The 18,374-nt window shown below is 48.8% G+C and overlaps 1 protein-coding gene and 1 pseudogene across 1 annotated transcript in view; one reads left to right on the top strand and one right to left on the bottom strand.

Annotated features, from left to right (window-relative positions):
* The window catches only part of LOC144138092 (4-pyridoxate dehydrogenase-like), a 236,464-nt gene that overhangs the window by 114,352 nt on the left and 103,738 nt on the right, over positions 1-18,374 (bottom strand). The window lies entirely within an intron of this gene.
* LOC144138938 (uncharacterized) lies at positions 12,875-15,501 on the top strand (annotated as a pseudogene).

Genomic DNA, 18,374 nt, shown 5'->3' with positions numbered 1-18,374 from the left:
TTCCCCATTTATTACAGGTAAGCCGCCCCACAGAAGATATCAGGACCTGGACAATACATCTATTCCAGCTCTACGAAGAAATGTATCTTTTCGTTATTCGATAGTAAAACAGGCACATCAATTAAAGGAACGACCATTTGTGAGCACTGTTTAATAAACGAATTTTGGTGTCAACTGATGCTGATAATTAAGGAAGGCTGCGCTGATGGCTGCACGGCTGGTGGTTGCGCGCGGGCTCACTTTGATGTAGGTGCAGTGGACCCAAAATTCTAGGACACGCGCTGCTAGGACACGCGCAGCTAGTCGCGCTGCTGCACAGCGCGACTGAGTCATCTGCTTGCGCGGAATGCAGTGACCGGCCTCAGTACAGTTAACGTACTGTGCCTGAACTCCAATGCCCGTAGCACGGCCGTATTTCCATCGGCTTCCTTTGGTGGCCGTACTTCGGCCGCACACGGGTGGCTTTGGAATGGCTAGAACCGTGGAATCTGGCCGTATAAACGTAAGCCGGTCGACTGGCCGACTGGGTTGGAATGAGCTATAACACATTGTCGCATGCTTGGCAGTGTGGTAAGCGTGGGTAATAAACGGCAAGATGTCTCAATTGTTGTGGTCAGAAGCAACATGCATGGCATATATGTAAGTTAGTGTCCTATTGGTCCGCTCAGTGAGGCCGTTTGTTGGTTTGTGATATGTCACTGAATGACACAATTGCGAATCGGACAGATCAAGGAGCTGTTCAACAACGCCAGCAGTGAACTGGCGCCCACAATTTCTGATGAGGGCATGAGGTGGGTCATGGTGAAGTATACTGCGATTGAGAATAAAGTTCACCACTTTAGCAGCTATTGCAGATCATTATGCCGCTGTCTCAAAATGGCGTGAAAGGTTGTCGACGCACACGATGATCAAACGGTTCCGTTTCTATGACCGAGGAAAAGGAGGCATGAAATCAGTACCCACTTTTTCAAGGGATAAAGGGGGCATTCACAGGGTGGAATCTTCCCGGCTGAGCAGTCGTAGGGCATTTCTTGCGTTGACACTGGGGGCAACTCGCCACGTAAGCTGGGTCGACTGTTACATTTTTGGGCAAAAATAACAACGCTGTTGTGTGCGGTGAAGAGTGCATGCACAGCCCCGATTCCCAGCTGTGGAGTAGTCGTACATATCATGAATTACAGAACACAATTTTTCTCGCTCCACTAGGAGGTCCCGGGATCCCGTTGGTGAGTAGCTCTTCTTGTGTAGCAGGTCATTGTGAACACAGGAGGATCGGGTCTCACTGTACAGCAGTAAACACTGCTTTTACTGAACCCAACCCCGACTTTTTTGAGCATGCCGAATCCGAAGTGGAACTAAACCAAAAAAGAATAACAGTTATTGGTTCATGACAAAGGATTTTGGGCATTTGTTGTTGGTAATCCGCAGTCAATACAATTTTATGCCCTCAATTTTGTAATCATCCATGCACTTGCCCACCTCAAAATACTCACAACACTACAAGCAGTCTATTTATGGTCAGTAATCCTCGCATCTGTGGTCTTACTTCTGGTGTGACACTTCGAATAAAAACATGAAGCCGAATGAAGACTTCGAATGGTCATATATATACTTCCTTCTCCTGAACAAGTGCAGTCTAATTTGTTTTGTCTAGTGGCCCATTTCTTAAATCTTTTTGTAGGTTTGGGGTCAACACTGTACCATTATGTCTGCTGTTCAACTGCGTGCTTTTTAGCTTGCCTAGATCAATTTTGAGAGTATATTTTGTGAGGAAAATGAAGCATACAGAAAAGGTAGCACTAGCAGAAAAATATTCGAGGTTTGCCTGCAATGTATACTGCACATCTCATTCCAGCTTTCGTGTTGGCAAAACATGATGTAGAAAGGTTCTACTGTTGACACCACTGTGCGACAGAAATAACCACAAAACTGCGTCTCTCTTGAATTCAGACGTCGTTCAAACACCTTCAACTTCCACAACTGAGCTAATTCTCAAATTTTTTCATCATCAGAGAGAAGTACATATTTGAAATTGGTACACGTATATCCAGTGATAAGCTAAAACAGCGTCCTGCATAGAAATTATTTGCCCCGAAAGTGATGAAACATAGGCCATCAGTTTGAATAGTTTGATTGTCAGCCAAACACCACAACATATAGGCCCGTGATTTTCCCCCAAAATAGTACCCTGAGGTAAACTTGTGTTGGCACGTAGTATCTGTTATGGAGCGGGACGCAGACGCGAGGCCATGGCTGAGCCGGACCGAGTTTTATTAGCTTCTTTCTCTTCTAGCCCCTCGTTGCGATGATAGTACGCGGTCGTCTTCCTCTTCCATAATTCCGCAACATACTCCCACCCCCGACGGTGGCGCTAGTGGTGGGGACGTGCAGCGCAGATTAGTCTAGGCTTGCCGTACATTAGTCCAATGTCATTCCTGCGGAGTCTAGAGGGGGTAAATGCCTTTCTGCTTTATCCTCCATCGATGCTTTGAGGCACGATGCCTTCTTTTGACACTTTCTTGGCTAAGACGGGGACCGAAGTTTTTCTTGAATGAGACTGTCTTTTGAATGAGGCAGTGAAGTTGCTCCACGAGTGAGCGTGGGTAAATCGTATTCGAAATCGAGCCTGAGTCTTCTGGTCAGTAGTTCCCTTTTCTCTTCCTGTCTGCTTTCGAAGTTTCATTCTGGGTACGGGATGAGTATTTTCCACTCGCGTCGGAACCGTTGTCATGGAACTGGAGTTTCTTGCTTGTAGTCGAACGGACGCTTTCCCTTCATGTTCTTGAATTTGCGTGTTCCGAGATTTGTTTGCGAGCCACTCGTTTTGTAACTGCGATGCGCGAATGAATGCCTTGCTGCCGTTGCACGCGGGATTACTTCTAGGTTGTTCATCTGTTGTCTTTATCTGAGTGTTGCCCTTACGGGTTGGCTTCTTGGGTTTGGCCGCGGGCGCACCCGAGTCTGAGGTGGTATTGTCATCGCTTCGGCGAAATGCCACGGCACCGGCTGCTTGGTCAAACTTGGTCTTGCTGCTACATCCCGCGGCCTCGTTCACCGAAGACGTTGCAAATGTAGGGGCGCTGTGCTGCTCCGTGTTCTCTTACGCTGAACATGATGAACTCGCGGTTTCGCAAGCAGCCCTTGTTGCGAATGGGAGTGCTACAATGGCCGCGTCCCTTTTCAGGGAGGTACCCCCTCTGAAAGGATCCTGCGTCGGTTGAGGTGGCGACAAAGTCTTCGTCGCGGTGAACGACGTCCTCAACGTTGCCTAAGAAATTTGTTCCTTTAACGAAACCTTCGTGCGACTTATCGCGTAAAGTCCAGAAGGCTCTGGATATGACCGTCCAGCTTTCGAAGTTCGTCTTCCTTTTGTTCTGCCATACGGTGCAAAGCGATGAGCATGCTTATATTCGATGGTGACGATTCCAAGACCCGAATAGTGGTGTTGGCTAGTTCCATTATGTCCGCCCGGAGGATGACCAGTGAATTGATAAGTTGGTCCACGACCTGCCTGTCATCTAAACCAGAGAGCGCAGCGAAGCAACGGTCGGGACTGTTCGATAGGTGGGGTTCATCTCCGGGTTCTAGGTGGGGGTCTGTGTCCAGCACGCAGCCATCGCAGGCACCGCTCAAGGGTGAGGCCTCCGAAATGAGAAGATCCGACGTACCTGAGGCCACGCACTACCTTGAAGGGGCACCAGAAAATGTGTAGCGAAAGAAGAACAGCGTCTGCTTGCAATGTGGTGATCCAGTAGATTAGCTAGGCGGTGAGCGCCTCCGATCCCTTTTCCTCTCCTCCTACTGTCGCCCCCTGCCTGCGCATCTTTATTTCTTAGCATACTCCCACCGCCACCAAGTTGGTTGGAAGCTAGCAGGTAGCTGCACGGGAAGTGGCGAAGTCCGGGCCTAACTACGACCAGTTCTTCGACTTCCGGCGGCGCATAATTCCACAGTAGCGATGCTTGTAGGCTGGCTAGGGGATTCAGTGGGCATTTGGCTGGATGTCTCGGTGCCGTCGATCTCGGTACATGTGTATAGCCAGCGTCACGGGCAACGAGCGCTTGCTGGGTTGCTGGACCAAAGTGACTTAGGGGCTAAATTGAAGATTCTGAATGTTGATATGGTCACCCGGGAAGAGAAACCACGCTCCAGGTTTTCGACCAGAAGGCAGCCGCCGGGATTGAATGGGAACAGCTGATGCGGACGGCCAAATTTGCAGAGATCATGCGGCGAGCGTAATGGCACTGTCATTGCGTCCATGTTTGATATTGCTTCTGTGAAGCAATCGGTGGGTTCGAGCAGCACATCCGGTTTCTCTGCGAACCATGGGACGTCCCTGTCGTCGGATCCAAAAGCAGTGTAGAAAGGCGCGTACAGCTTCGACTTGTGCTTGCTGAAGAAGAGGTAGTCACCATCTAAGCATTTCTTCTGCTTCGCCACGAGGATGCCTCCCCACCGGGCTTGAACGAGCGCGGCCGAAGCTCGCTTCCGGCGTCCAAGCTCGCTCACGGAGAGCCGGAGGAGCAGGCGCTTCGTTACCCCCTGAAGGAAGTCCACGGTCTGCACGAATCGTGTTTTTGTTGCCGGTTGCAACAAAACTTTCTTCCCATCGTAGCAGGGCTGCTGAGACGTTTCAGAAACGAGAGCTGCGTCGCAAACGAAACGGTCTCAACATGGCCGCAGGGACGCCTCTAAAGCGGGAGTCGAATCGGTGATTCCCAGTTCATGGCAGGGCCGGTCAGAAGTGTCCGGAGCGGAAGTCGAGTCATCGATGCGAGGGTTGTGGAAGAGCTGTAATGACGTCTCCGAAGTGAGAATTGCCTCGGTGATGCCAGCGTATGCCTCAGGCCACTGAGAAGTCTCCAAAGTAGAAGTCATGTAGGCGAAGCTAGATTCACGGCAGGGCCGCTGGGCCGTCTCCGCAACGACAGCCGCCTCAGCAATGCCGTGGTCCCTGGAGTGTTCTTGAGGCTTCCCTGAAAGGGCAGTGACGGAAGCAGCAGGACTGCGCAGTTGCTGGAGCCTCTCTCCCTGGCTGAGCACCTCGGTGTCCTGCTTGGCGTCCTGAAACGACGCAGCGCCTCCGTCGTCATTGTTCTGTTCTACCGTCGCACCAGTCATTTCCCGGACGGGCGGCACGTCACCCGGGACCATTGTCCGCCAGGCTTCCTTGGGGATCGAGCAAATAGTCGAGGTTGCGGTGCAGGTAGCAAACAGGGCCGCTTGAGGTGGAAGGACGGGGCTTACGTTAGAGTCTTGGCTCGCAGAGAACCGTACGCGCGTTTGCAGGGCGCAGATACGCTCGTCGTAATCTATCGCTTCTTAAACGTCGGCACCAAATTCTTCATCCTTCAGGTTCTCCTGAACTTGAGCGTCGAGTTTGTGAAGGCTCAGTTGGTGATGCAAGATGAGGTCGAGGACATTTTGTCTGTCAATGGCCGTTGCTGCCTGGCTCCGCATCAAGACGTCGAGGACTGTCATGGTCCCAGAGACGGTCGCTCGCAGGACATCACGGCGAATACGAAGAGCATCCATGACACCAGTCGATGAAGCAAGACGCTGGGGTTGCGAATACAAAGGGGACAAGGGCGGGCTTGGGCACTAGCCGAAAGGGGCGGCGGCCTAGGGCAAGGCTTCCAGGATAAAGCAGTACGAAGCTATCCAAGCCTTGCGTGCCTCGGAGCCGCTGCGCCGTCGAACGTAGATTCGCTCGTGCGCCGGTTCCCGGGTTTCACGGCACCAGAAATGTTATGGAACGGGACGCAGACGCGAGGCCATGGCTGAGCCGGACCGAGTTTTATTAGCTTCTTTCTCTTCTAGCCCCTCGTCGCGATGATAGTACGCGGTCGTCTTCCTCTTCTTCCAGAATTCCGCATAAGTACCGCTACAAATAGTGATGCCATGGGTTACCTACGTTTTTCCCTTTAAGTGTATGTCTAAGAACAGAAATTTGGTTTTGCTAACTGTGGGAAAATGTACACACCTATACGTTGTAAGTGAGAGGAGAGAAAGTTTGAGGACACCGAAGCACTTCTTATGGGTTTGGAATGCAAAAGCACTAGTGACCAGTTGAACGCATGGTCATCTCCACAAGCCTCTGTTGGAACTTCTGGCTGAGAATGGCCTATACACTATTCTGTAGTGCGTGAAGCCGCTTGCATCATGGCACTTTCCTTGTTTTTATTCCTCCATTATTTTGATGCCCTCTGCTAAAATGTTGCAATAAATAAATAAATAAACAATGCCACAGAGTATTCCTTCGAGAGGGTATGCTTACTTAAAAGTTTGACAGCACCCTTCGTCGTCAGTCTCTATTCCCACTCTGTCAGTATGTGTGAATTTGGTTGGTTATGAGAGTGAGTAAATTGGCCATGAGCTTCTGACAACAGCGGTCGTCGTCATTAGTACACCTTTTGAGTGGGTACGTGAGAATTGTGGGTGGTTATGTGAAGTTGCAGCCAAATGAGATTTGGTGGAACAGCCGCGTGCTTCTGCTGGCAGCTGTAGTCATTACTGGCTAATCTACCTTAGTTGGTATGTCATCATGCCAAATGTTCATTTTTCCTTGTGTGGCTACCACCGCAATGTTGACCCTCTTTACGTGCGAAGCAATGTCGAAATCACTGTACACTGAGCTGCATGTATCGGTTGTCAACGTTTTCTAAGTAAAACGCCAAAACGCACTCACAACGCCCGCCTTCACCTGGAACCATAAAACACACTGGTGTCGGGGATGCGTACTCGAATCACATTCCAGACACTTGTGTGTTATCCCCATCCATGCGAAATTTTCATAAAAAAATCTGTTTGGCTGCTACAGATGCCAGATGTTTCTTTGCTCGATAGTCCATTTAATGCTTTCGGATTAGGACATTTAATATGCTTCCATTTTTTGCATCCACGTGCTTGCGTGTCTTCCCCTTTGTGCTCCGATACTACTATAAACTTGCGGTCCGTATTTCCCAAACAATGCTGGGTGCATTTGTAGAATTCCACTCCTCAAAGGGCCTCATCAGTGGTACAACTGGCAGCAGGACATTTGCGCGCAAGTAGACATTAAAATTCGGTTTTCCAGATTCCCTCGCGGGGAATTTATTTCGAGTGTCCTATTATCGTTCTCGGCCACTGAAGGTTGCTTAAATGTGCCCAATTAGCAATTAGATCAAGATTTTTTGTAGCAATAAATTCATCTCAAGTAAATCCTATGCTAGTTTAGAAAATTTAGAACTCCGATCGATTTGGAGGTGGAGAAAACTTTATTCGGTACAAAGGGTAGGACTAGTCAGGTCTGTGGCGTTCTAGACGACAGCCAAGATTCCTGGGCTCCTGGCGATGTCATTGGCCCTTTGGACGGCCCACTGCTGGGTTTTAGGGTTTCCGCTGTGTGGCACGCTATCCCGTTGCTCCTTACAACGGGTATAAATGTTCCTTTCGAGTTTTTGAAGTCGTGTCTCTGTATACTGGGGCATTCCCATAGCACGTGCTTGCAAGCTTGGGGCTGTGTTTACATCCACCATTGTGTATTTCCGAATGGAAGGGCCAGTAGAGCCTTGGGTTAGTATAAGTGATCATCTGGAGACGTCTAGACGCCACGTCTTGCTTCTTCGTGAGCGAGGGGTCAACAGCCGGGTGGCTTCGTCTTTCCCCTTTGTAGGGACCAGGCACGTCTCGGTAAGTACAGACGCAATATTTGGAGTTGTCTGTGGAATGTACGCTGGGGGCTGTTGGTGAGTGAGACCTCGAGCAGTCTCGTTGGCCAGTTAGTTGCATTGTAGTGCCACGTGTGTGCGGGACCATATCAAGGTGATTCTGGTGTTTTTGTTCGTTTTGTGGCAGGTAAAGACCCTGAGCCTTGCTCTGAAAATTCTTCTTTATGCAAGGTTGCGGATCACTGGGTGTGAATCGCTAATCATTTTCCGCACTTCGTTTGCTGTTATATGAGGTTAGCGCAATGCCCACGTCTTCGCCCTCCTCCGGTAGGTTCGACCTGTGGAGGGGATGAGAACTTTGCTCGAGCAGTTGGTAGCGGCTAAAACCGCAGCCCCACGTGGTTGTGTCAGTATAAAAAACTTTCGAATTTGCTCGAACTTATTTCTCAAGTTCCTGGACTCAGCTCTCTCCTCAGGGGTGGAGATCTTGTCGCCGACGGTCTTCTCATATAAAATGCTCAGCCTGTCTGATAGGTGTCTGCCGGCGGCCATCTTGGTGAGGTGCTCTAGGTGCGCAGTGTGTTGCACGCCTTGCGCTTAGATTAGTTCTTCGGAAGTGTTGCGCGCACCCAAAGTGTCGTATTTTAGATGCAAAGCATCTCTTGCTCGGGGCTATGTCCGGCGTCCGTCCGTTATCCGCACCTCTAACCCCTACACTATAAAAAAGAAATAGTTAGCGGCACCCGGTTTCGATCCCACGACTCTGGACGCAACGGGAGGTACGCGGTGCTCTTCCCACTACGCTACGAAACTTTTTTTATTTATTACCTCTTTTTGCACAAAATACACGTCACGGATAGATTAAAAACCGTCGGCCGAACTTCGGCTGACGGAGAAACTTAAAGTACACGTCAAACGTACACAGTTCTTCTAGTACAGGTAGCCATCCCATATCGGGCGTCTGCCACTTGTGCACTTCATAGAGCAAACTAGCACTCTGTGCAAAGTATTTGCTCACAGTTAGGGCCTGCGGGTCAGCGTGGCGAACCGCCATCCTCAACCTCCAAATGGCATACAATCACAGAGCCATGATGAGATCATACGGCACACTTGTCACTAGGTACGCAAAGAAATCGTATGCCTTGGGGTGAAAGGGGCAGGTCTATCTTTAAGGTCCTTTGTAAGACATCCCAGAAAAAGATGGCGTCCCAGCACTCCGCAAAAACGTGCTCAACAGTATCTGGTTTGTTGCACAAAGTGCACGTTGTAGGACCAGGGACAAACAAGCCCTTCCCCTGCATTCACGTCTTAACGGGAAGTGTACCGGTGTGTAGTTTAAAGAAAAAGGTTTTCACGGATGCTGGGACGGCCATCTTTTTAACACGAGATAACACGTCCTGGCCAGGAACACTTCTATACACCAATCGGTAAAGTGGCACAGGTCACAACACATCCTTTAGGTCTTTAGTAAGTGCCTTTCGTGACACAGCTGATAAGTACTCCAGTGAAAGCCGTACTGCTAGAAACCTGAAGGAGTCTACAACCTACTTCATGTAGCCTTTAGGGCTGCTACAGCTTTCGTCTGCGGACGAGACAATATATGTTGGCAACGCTTTTGACAGCACGCTTTTTAAAAACTTTCGCAGAAAAGGGTCATTCGTATCCCGTAAGAACAAAAACCGATTAACAAGCTGGCGAATGTAAACGTGACAAAACCCAACCCCGCCCTCCTTAACACGCCGGAAAAGATTGGTTCTGCTTGAACGCTCCCAAACTGAAGACCAAATGAACACGGCAAACACATGGTGTTTTTTCTGAACTAGAACTCTCGAACAATGAATGATTTGCATCACGTACCACAGCTTCGCTAACAGAAAAAGGTTGCAAACTGTGGCACGTGCGAAAACAGACAAAGCTCGACCTCCCCACTAAGTTGTCTTTTCGCGCAGCCTCACCGTTACGGATTCCCAGTAATCGCGGCTATCCTGAGAGCTGTCCAGGGGAACTCCGAGATAACGCACTGGTGTGCGTGACGATGACACATTTTCAAAAACTGATGGTGCTGCCGCCCACTCCCCATGAAAAAACCCCACACACTTCGCCCAATTAACAGAACTCTTTGTAACGCGGCAAAATTCTTTTGTTATCATTATTGCTTTGCTGATGCTCTCCTTATCCTCACAAAATACAGTCACGTCATCCGCACATGTTAAGAGTCTCACCTCACTTGAGTGGAGACGAAACCCGCGCAAACCATCATCATTGATTATGCGCAAACAAAAAGGTTCCAGAAAAATACAAAACAACAGGGGAGAGGCAGGGCAACCCTGTCTCACAGAAGATAAAACTGGAATACTTTTGGAGACATGCTTGTTTACAATCAATTTTGTGAAACATTCACGATACGCCATACGTACACTCTCCTTCACAACATTGCCGACATTAACATAGTCCAAAATGCAGAACAAGATTTCGTGACACACTTTATCAAAGGCCTTCTCATAATCAATCTGAAGCATTGCTACTCTTCTACAGAATACATCACAACACTGTAAAACACTGCGTGCGACATGGGCATTGTTTACTACGCTTCTACCTCGTATGCCGCATGTCTGATGCGGCCTTACAAGTGTGGTTACTATTCCCTGTAATCTATTCGCTATAACCTTCATCACTACTTTATAGTCTGTATTAGCTGAAGTTATTGGCCTGAAGCCAGTTACAGATTGAAGTTTTGCCGTGTCGTCTACCTTTGGGATTATTACCGTATGCTTTCGCGAAAACGAAAGCGGCAGAACGGCCACCTCAAACGCTTCACATAACACCCTATACAGAAATGGTGCTAGGATGTTTGAAAACTTCTTGTAAAAAACGGCACCAAAGCCGTCCGGGCCAGGAGACTTGCCTATCTTTAAATTGCCTATGGCTCTCTCTACTTCGCTAAAACGGAGACTGGGCGAATTGGTGCTTGTTCATATTAACAGCGCTACCGACACAGACAAAACTAAGAGGGCACAAACACGGCCTAACGCTATGGGTTTTTCGCCTAACGTTATGGGTTCTTCTAATGTATTTTTAACATCGTCCTCCAGACGTGGCATGAAGCGAAGGAAGTCTTGCTTGAAGTCTTCGATGTTAGGAACGGCAGGACTGAAGAGTGTGGTGTAATGTTCTACAAAAGAATCTTCTATGACCTCCTTATCTCGGGTAAGCTCTCCGCCTAAGAGTATTTCATTAATCGTGTTGGCTTTAGCATAACGTGCCTCATCACCTAATGCTCGTTTCGTAGGGGCTTCGCCCGCCAGATAGTGTTCATCTCGCGCTCGCACGGTCGCCCCCCTGTATTTTTGCTTATCTATTGCTTCTAGCTTCTTCTTTATTGTCCTTATGTCGTCCCGGAAGGCGCCAGGTGTTTCGCATTCAAGCCTGAGCATCTCCCTCAAATTACGCTTCAGGTTACTTTCAGTTTCCTTCTCTTTCCTTCTTAGTACAGTCCCCCTCTCTATCGCGTTAAGCTTACAATCCTGCTTGAACAATTCCCACTTTTCTCCCCAAGTTATAGCTCCTGCGTTTGTGTGTTTGCGAAAAGCTTCTTTTACGGACTCCATGAAAGTCTCATCATCCAACAGCTTTATGTTTAACTTCCCCAACTCCCATGTAAATTTATTATACCCTACTCTCTTTTCTCCCACGGAAAAGAAACAAAACACTGTTCACTGAGAGAAACGTCGTCTACACAATATTTTTGGCATGGTGAAGCTAGATCGCAAGGAACGTAACCCCTATCTAATCGCGCGTGGCTCGCTCCCTGAAAATGCCTAAATCTCAGTACGTTTTCATTTCCTGCGCAGTGTGCAACATCGCACAGTTTACACCCTTCAAGTAATTCACAACGAATTTGCGCACTCTTGTCCGCACCTCGCGGTTGTCCATTTCTATCCCTTCCCTCGCAAACACATTTGAAATCCCCAAGTAAAATAATTTGTCCTTCCGTTCTTAAGTATTGAGCGAAACTTTCAAAAAAGGTCGCCCTTTCTTTCACTACGTTTGGATCGTAGATACAAAGGACACGGAATTCACCACCATCATATTCAAAATCCCAAAAAACTAACCTGCCCGTTTCACATGAAAAATTTTTTTGTATTTCAATACCAATATTATTCCTAGGGAACAGACAACACCCTCCCGACGTGCCAACGGCGTGGCTGACACAGACACTAAAAAGGTTTTGAAAGGGCTTTATCATACTGGCGGTGCAGTTATCACTTTTTATCTTGGTTTCTTGGACAGCCAAGATATCGATTTCTTTTTCCAGCATTATCCTTTTCAGCTGGTACTCTTTGCGCCTGTCACCAAGGCCTCGCACATTTAGTGTGGCGAAACGAAGCGCTCTGCTGAAGCTTGCCATAATTTATAGTAACAACTGCACCGTCGGGACTAAATAAGTTAACATGTGAATGCTAAACCATCTACAATAAAAACACAAAAAGCAATGAAAGCAAGCAAAAGGAAAACCAAAACGAACCCGTTTCTGGAACAGCGGGGACGCAACGAGGGTTCCCGCCGTCTCCGTGCTCGAGAGGCCTGCCAAACATAGCAGTCCTTTGTGACCACACCTTCGAAAACTTACTCAACCCCTCTCCACCCCACACAACCCCGCTTGTAGCTCCGTGTCAGCAGTCCGGTCACTTTCCCTTGGGTTTGTCCGGTGGAATATTTGCCTTGGCTCCTGAGCGTCTCGACTGGGGCATGGACTTCGCTGGAGGCTCTTCGGGGCTTGGCCCTGTAGCGTCTCCTCCCTCAGTCCCACCACTTTCCCTTGCACGTTTACCAGACACAGCGCTTGCGCCTGGGGTCCCGTCTTAGTCTCGCCCGTCAACGCTCATGTTGTCTGCGTGCGGCTCCCCAACACTTTTGCTGTCATTAGACACCTCGGCGAAGGCAACTTGTTCCTCTGGGGTTTCAGGGTCTTTCCCCGGCACTGCAGGCGGGCTGAGCTCCGGCAGGACGACGCAAACTGGCTCAAGGGGCGTCACCTCTTTCGCCAGCACCTCTACCTTGCCCTTTGCTGCCTCTTCTGCCTTCTCTGTATCTATGATGAACTCAGACGTTTTGTCCACCCCTCCTGGCCCTTCGAAGTTTGCGTAGGTGCGAACGCATCCGCTCTCGTCGTGGCCGAAGCGGCGACAAAGAGCACCGTGGGGCACCCAACACTCTCCTCGAATATGTCCGCTCCGGTGACAGGGGAGACAGAGAGGCGCACGCCCGGGAACCACGACCAGGGCTTGCTCGCCGGTGACGCGTACTTGGTGGGGGATATCGTCCACGCTGACGACCGACTTGAGCTGTAGGATGACCAGGCGCGTAGTCTAGAGCTGCGCGGAGCAACCTGGCACACGTTATCGGTCCCGGGTCATTTCCGTGATCTTGCCGTAAAGCCCCAGGGCGCTTCGCACTTCGTCGTCGGGGACGTTGTGGAACACCCAGTGGAGCTTTAACCGGATGTCCTGGTGGCGGGGATCGATGACGAGCCAACGACGGCCCTTGACGTGGAGTTCCCCGGCGGCAGCAAGTTTCTTCGCCCCTTCGGGGTATTTGAAAGTAACCGCCCACAAATGGTCATCTGGTACGCCCCCAAGCGGTAACCTCGGGGAACAGTTCCATACGAACCAAAGTGTCGCGGAATTCTTCGACCTTGTACGCCCTGGCTCTCAAATCGGCGTGTAAAAAAATCGTATTAAGCACAGATGGTCCGGACGGCAGTTGCGGCAGCATAACTTGATAATCCTGGGCGTTATCAATACCGGTTGACCTGCTACCGCGGGCCGAAAGGCCCGCAAAAGCCGCTCCTTCAACGGAGCTCGCCATCCTGCGTACGCACTGCGCAGTAGCTGGAAGCAGAATCCCCACTACGCTACAAAACCGGGACAGGAGCAAGTGTTACGAACGCGCCTTATGTCCTTGACTCATTCAAACTACGTGAAGAAGCTACTGATACCACGAAGGCACGTGAAGCTGAACGTAAACGGAAACGACGAACTGATAATGACCACTGATAATGATTGTGGCAGGATGCCCCTAGGGATTGGCCAACCAAACAATCCATCACGAGATAGCTGCGCGTTGAACCACCGTCGTCATCTTCCCGTAAGGGAACCGCCGAAGAAGAAGAAGGAGAAGACAAAGCTGCGAAGAGGAGGGCGTGTACATTGCTCTCAGCCGGTGCACCAATGTCAACAACCTGTACCTACCAACGCTGACGGAGACTACCGATTCTACCACAGAGACGATAACATCGAAAAGAACACGATGGACGAGTTTCGGCGCCTCGAGAACCACCGCCTATTCACCGTAACACAACAGTACTTATGTGCTTTTGCCACCGGTGTGGACCCGGCCGCGGAATTCCCTCTGGCGCTAGTAAGCACCAGATCACTCAACATAACGGTAACACAATGGAACCACACGGAACCGCCACGATGCTTCGCATCCTCATCAGGGTTCCCCACAGGAAGATGGTGTAATTTTTGTTATTGGCCTTATTCACTCGCCGATAATCCATGCATAACTGCAGAGTTCTGTCTTTCTTTTTCACCAGTAGCACTTGCACGGCCAAGGGGCTTTTCGACGGTTGGATAACGTCGTCATTCAGCATGTCGCACACTTGCTTCTGGATGACTTCTTTCTCTCTCTCTTTCTCTCTCTCTCTCTCCCTCTCTCTCTCTCTCCCAAAGACACTCGATAAGTTGGCTGACGGATTGAATGTGTGGCATTGTCGGTAATGATCTTGTGTTTGTCGACATTGGTTCTTCCAGCCCTGCTAAGGGTAGCGAAGCAGTTCCGTAACTCGTGAAACAGCTGTAGTAGCTCATGTCGCTGTAGTAGGGACAGCTTCGGGTTGACGTCTACATCGAAGGGCATATCCATGTCCAGGTTGAACTGCGTTTATGCTGGAAATTGAATTATCGAAAAATTGGCAGTAAAGTTGCGGAACTCTTCTTCGTGTGACGTATACAACTGAGCGTCCTGTCCTTCCTCGCCCTTTCTTCGTTCCCAACTCCATCTCCCTTGCTATGCTTTAAATACTCTGTTCACGGACGAATAAACGGTTGAGACCCCGGTGCTGGCCTCGTCTATCATCCACGCACCGTGTGTGCGCCGGCTATGTAACAGTAGAACAATAACATCGCTCACCACCGTACGGCTGTGTATCACCCACAGTCTAACGGGCTCCTGAACGAGCTGTTCGGACGATTAAGGAAGTTTTCAAGAAGATAAGAGACGGCACATTCGAAGAGAAATTAGTGAAAGTCCTTTTAAACTACAGGAGAACACCGTGCCACGAGAGAAAATCCCCTTCCGAACTTTTACTCGGCTACCTGATCCGCTCTCGCTTGGACTCATGTTTCCCACCTTTCCCAGGGTCAACTCAGGAGACGGAAGAGTGGACACTGCCGCCCGACACAGCCGTGTACGCCTGTACGCCCGTAACTACGGCCTGGGGGGGAAATGGACAGCAGGGAAAATTCAGTTCACTAAAGGGTCACGCATGGTCACCATACAGACGTCCGCTGGGGTGGTTCGACGTCACACAGAACAAGTGCGTTCCAGGCCGAGCCCGGCACTCGCTCGTAGCGCCGTTCACCGAGACCAAGACAAGGGGAGCCCTTCGGCTCCAGCTGCGCCCACACCAACCGACAACGAAGGCGATTTGAACGAGCAGACTGCAGACCAGGTGGCACCTGCACAACCGTCGCCGCATATCCAGAAGGCGCCGAAACCCCCTTGACCCCCTCAAGTTTTGCGACGCTCTACTCGGGAAAGAAAGCCTGTACAGCGTCCTCAATACTAAGGGAGGATAAATGTTGTGAATCGGCTTGCTATGTTATCTCACGCTGCCTGACCCAGGCGTGTGACGTATCAACAACTGAGCGTCATGTCTTTCCTCGCCCTTTCTTCCTTCCCAACTCCCTCTCCCTTGCTATGCTTTAAATACTCTGTTCACGGACGAATAAACGGTTCAGTCCCCAGCGCTTGTCTCGTCTGTCGTCCACGCACCGTGTGTGTGCCGGCTATGTAACAGTAGAACAGAGTATTTAAAGCATAGCAAGGGAGAGGGAGTTGGGAAGGAAGAAAGGGCGAGGGAAGACATGACGCTCAGTTCTTGATACGTCACACGCCTGGATCAGACAGCATGAGATAACATAGCAAGCCGATTTACAACACATTGGAAAAACCGCCGCGGCGGAGAATTGAACCAGCGGCCTTGGGCTCAGCATTGAGCCACCATTTCTTTGCCATGTTTTCAACAGGGTTTTATGCCGCCACCAACAGTAGTTGACTTAACTAAAACAGGGGGCAAAGTATTAACGCCGGTCTCTCATAAACCAAGTTAGCCATAGATTTTAAGACGAAACTAAATAAAATAAATCCCACTATACAGGGTTTATTCACGCTGAGCACGAGGTCGCGGGTTCGATTCCCGGCCGTGGCGGCCGCTTTACTTATGGAGGCAAAAAGCAAAAACGCCTGCGTGTACGAGATTTTGGCGCACGATAAAGATCCCTAGGTGGTCCACATTAATTAGGAGCCCTCCACTACGGCGCGCCTCATCACCTGCGTTGCGTCGGCGCGTTAAACCCTACAATCAATCAATAGGGTTTAATCACATGTTTTGAAAACACTTTCCAATATTCCCACGGGTATGTCTCCGCTGAAATGTCGGTTTGCTAAACGAAATATGGCGCCACGCGGCCAAGTTAAAAATTACCCTAAAAGAGTTGCGAAAGACCCTAAGGGTCACACTATGTTTTCAAAGCCAGTCAATAATGATGAAGTTACTGCAGCGTTTGTCTCTCTCAGCAACAGTAAGACGGAAGATGCTTATGGCCTTCAAATCGCACGAATTAAATACGCCATCGACGTAATAGCAGCATCTTTGACGCATATATTTAATGCTTGCTTGTCGTCCGCTGTGTTTCCGCGAAACATGCAGTCCGCATGAGTTACCGTAATTTATAAAAAAGGCAGCAAAGACGATCTGTCAGATTATCTCCGGATTTCTATCCTCCCAGTCTTTTTCAAAGGTTTAGAAAAATTGATTCTTCAACGTCTGCTAGATTTCTCCGACAAGCACAAGCTGATAACTCCTGCGCAGTACGGCTTTCAAAAAAATAAATCGACCGAAATAGCCTTGCTTGCTCCAAAGGAACTGATACTAGACAATTTTGAAAAACATAATGCAGTTTTAGGCCTTTTTTAGATTTCACGAAAGCTTTCGACCTCATCCACCACCATATCCTCATTCAGAATCTCCAATACTATGGCTTCCGTGGAAAAGCGCTTTCGTTATTAATTTCTTACTTACGATATCAGACACAATACGTCGAAATTCACGTACATTGCTCAGCCGTTAAGCAAGTAACTTCAGGGGTTCCTCAGGGGAGTATTTTAGGGCCGTTCCTGTTTTTAATTTATATTAATGATATAGTAATATTGACAAACCTGCTGACTATATTTATACGCCGACGACACAAGTGTATCTTTCGCTGGGCAGACAAGCGTCGTTTTAGCTGAACGAGCGAATAGGGCATTGGAACAAATAAACAACTGGGCAAGTGAAAATGATCTAAAAATCAACGTTAATAAGACTGAGGCTGTGGTGTTTCACCCACGTCAAAAAATGTTTGATCTTCCGTCGCTTGTAATGAATAACCGTGCAGTTGAAGTCGTTCGCCGGCGAAAAGCAAAAACGCCCGTGTGTACGAGATTTCAGCGCACGGTAAAGATCCCCCGGTGGTCAAAATTAATCCGGAGCCCTCCACTTCGGCGCGCCTCATCGCCTGCGTTGCGTCGGCGCGTTAAACCCTACAATCAACAATCAATTAAAACTCTTGAAATATTTTCGCGGAAAGTATATCGTGGGACGACCACGTTACCTACCTCCCGCAAAAACGTTCGCGTGCGGCTGGATATTTGCGTTGCTATTGTCATCTTTTCCCGTTTCAGTGAATACACTTCTCTATAATTTTCTGTTTTCTTGGATCATGGTTTGGGCAACGACAATAGTTGAAAACATTGAAAAACTATCGTGTTTACAGAAACGTGTAATCCGCATAATAGCCAAGGCCCATTACTATTCTTACACAGAAGAACTGTTTACAAAATTTAACATTATCCGTGTGCACTCTTTATACACCTATAAACTGACCCGTTATTACAAGTCGAAAACAGTTAAGCACGACAATTCATTAGCTGAATTAGCCGGGCTTACAACATACAATCCTGCATATTGTACAAGAAATCCCGAAAAATGGAAAGATAATGTTTACCGCACTAATCACGGAAAACAGATGTTAAAATTTCGCTTGCCGTCAACTCTGAACGAACTGTAGGAAAAACATAATCCAGATGTGATAAATAAATCATGCCTCTTTAAATAAATCATGCTTCTTTTATTCTTACGCATATTATCTACATCAGATTATTCTTGTTGTCCCATCGTGATATTGTTTAACTCTGTTATTTATATCGCAACCTTTGTGTGTACATTTGTGTCCACAAGCAGCTGCGTCTGCAAATTCAAATACACCATGCGTCTGTTTTTTTAACGTGCTCTTCTTTTTACTGTACGCCTTGTAGGGGGCACTGACCGCCGTCAAGCCTTTTGTGGGCTTTTTGTCCGTGCCCCTAGACATGCTAGGACGTTTGAATAAAGTGATTTGA

Source organism: Haemaphysalis longicornis, unplaced genomic scaffold, assembly GCF_048455015.1.
Source record: "Haemaphysalis longicornis isolate Haplotype H1 unplaced genomic scaffold, Haemaphysalis longicornis Haplotype H1 scaffold_5, whole genome shotgun sequence".
NCBI lineage: Eukaryota > Metazoa > Arthropoda > Arachnida > Ixodida > Ixodidae > Haemaphysalis > Haemaphysalis longicornis.
Note: the sequence above shows the minus strand (reverse complement) of the source record. Positions and strands in the feature narration are given on the sequence as shown.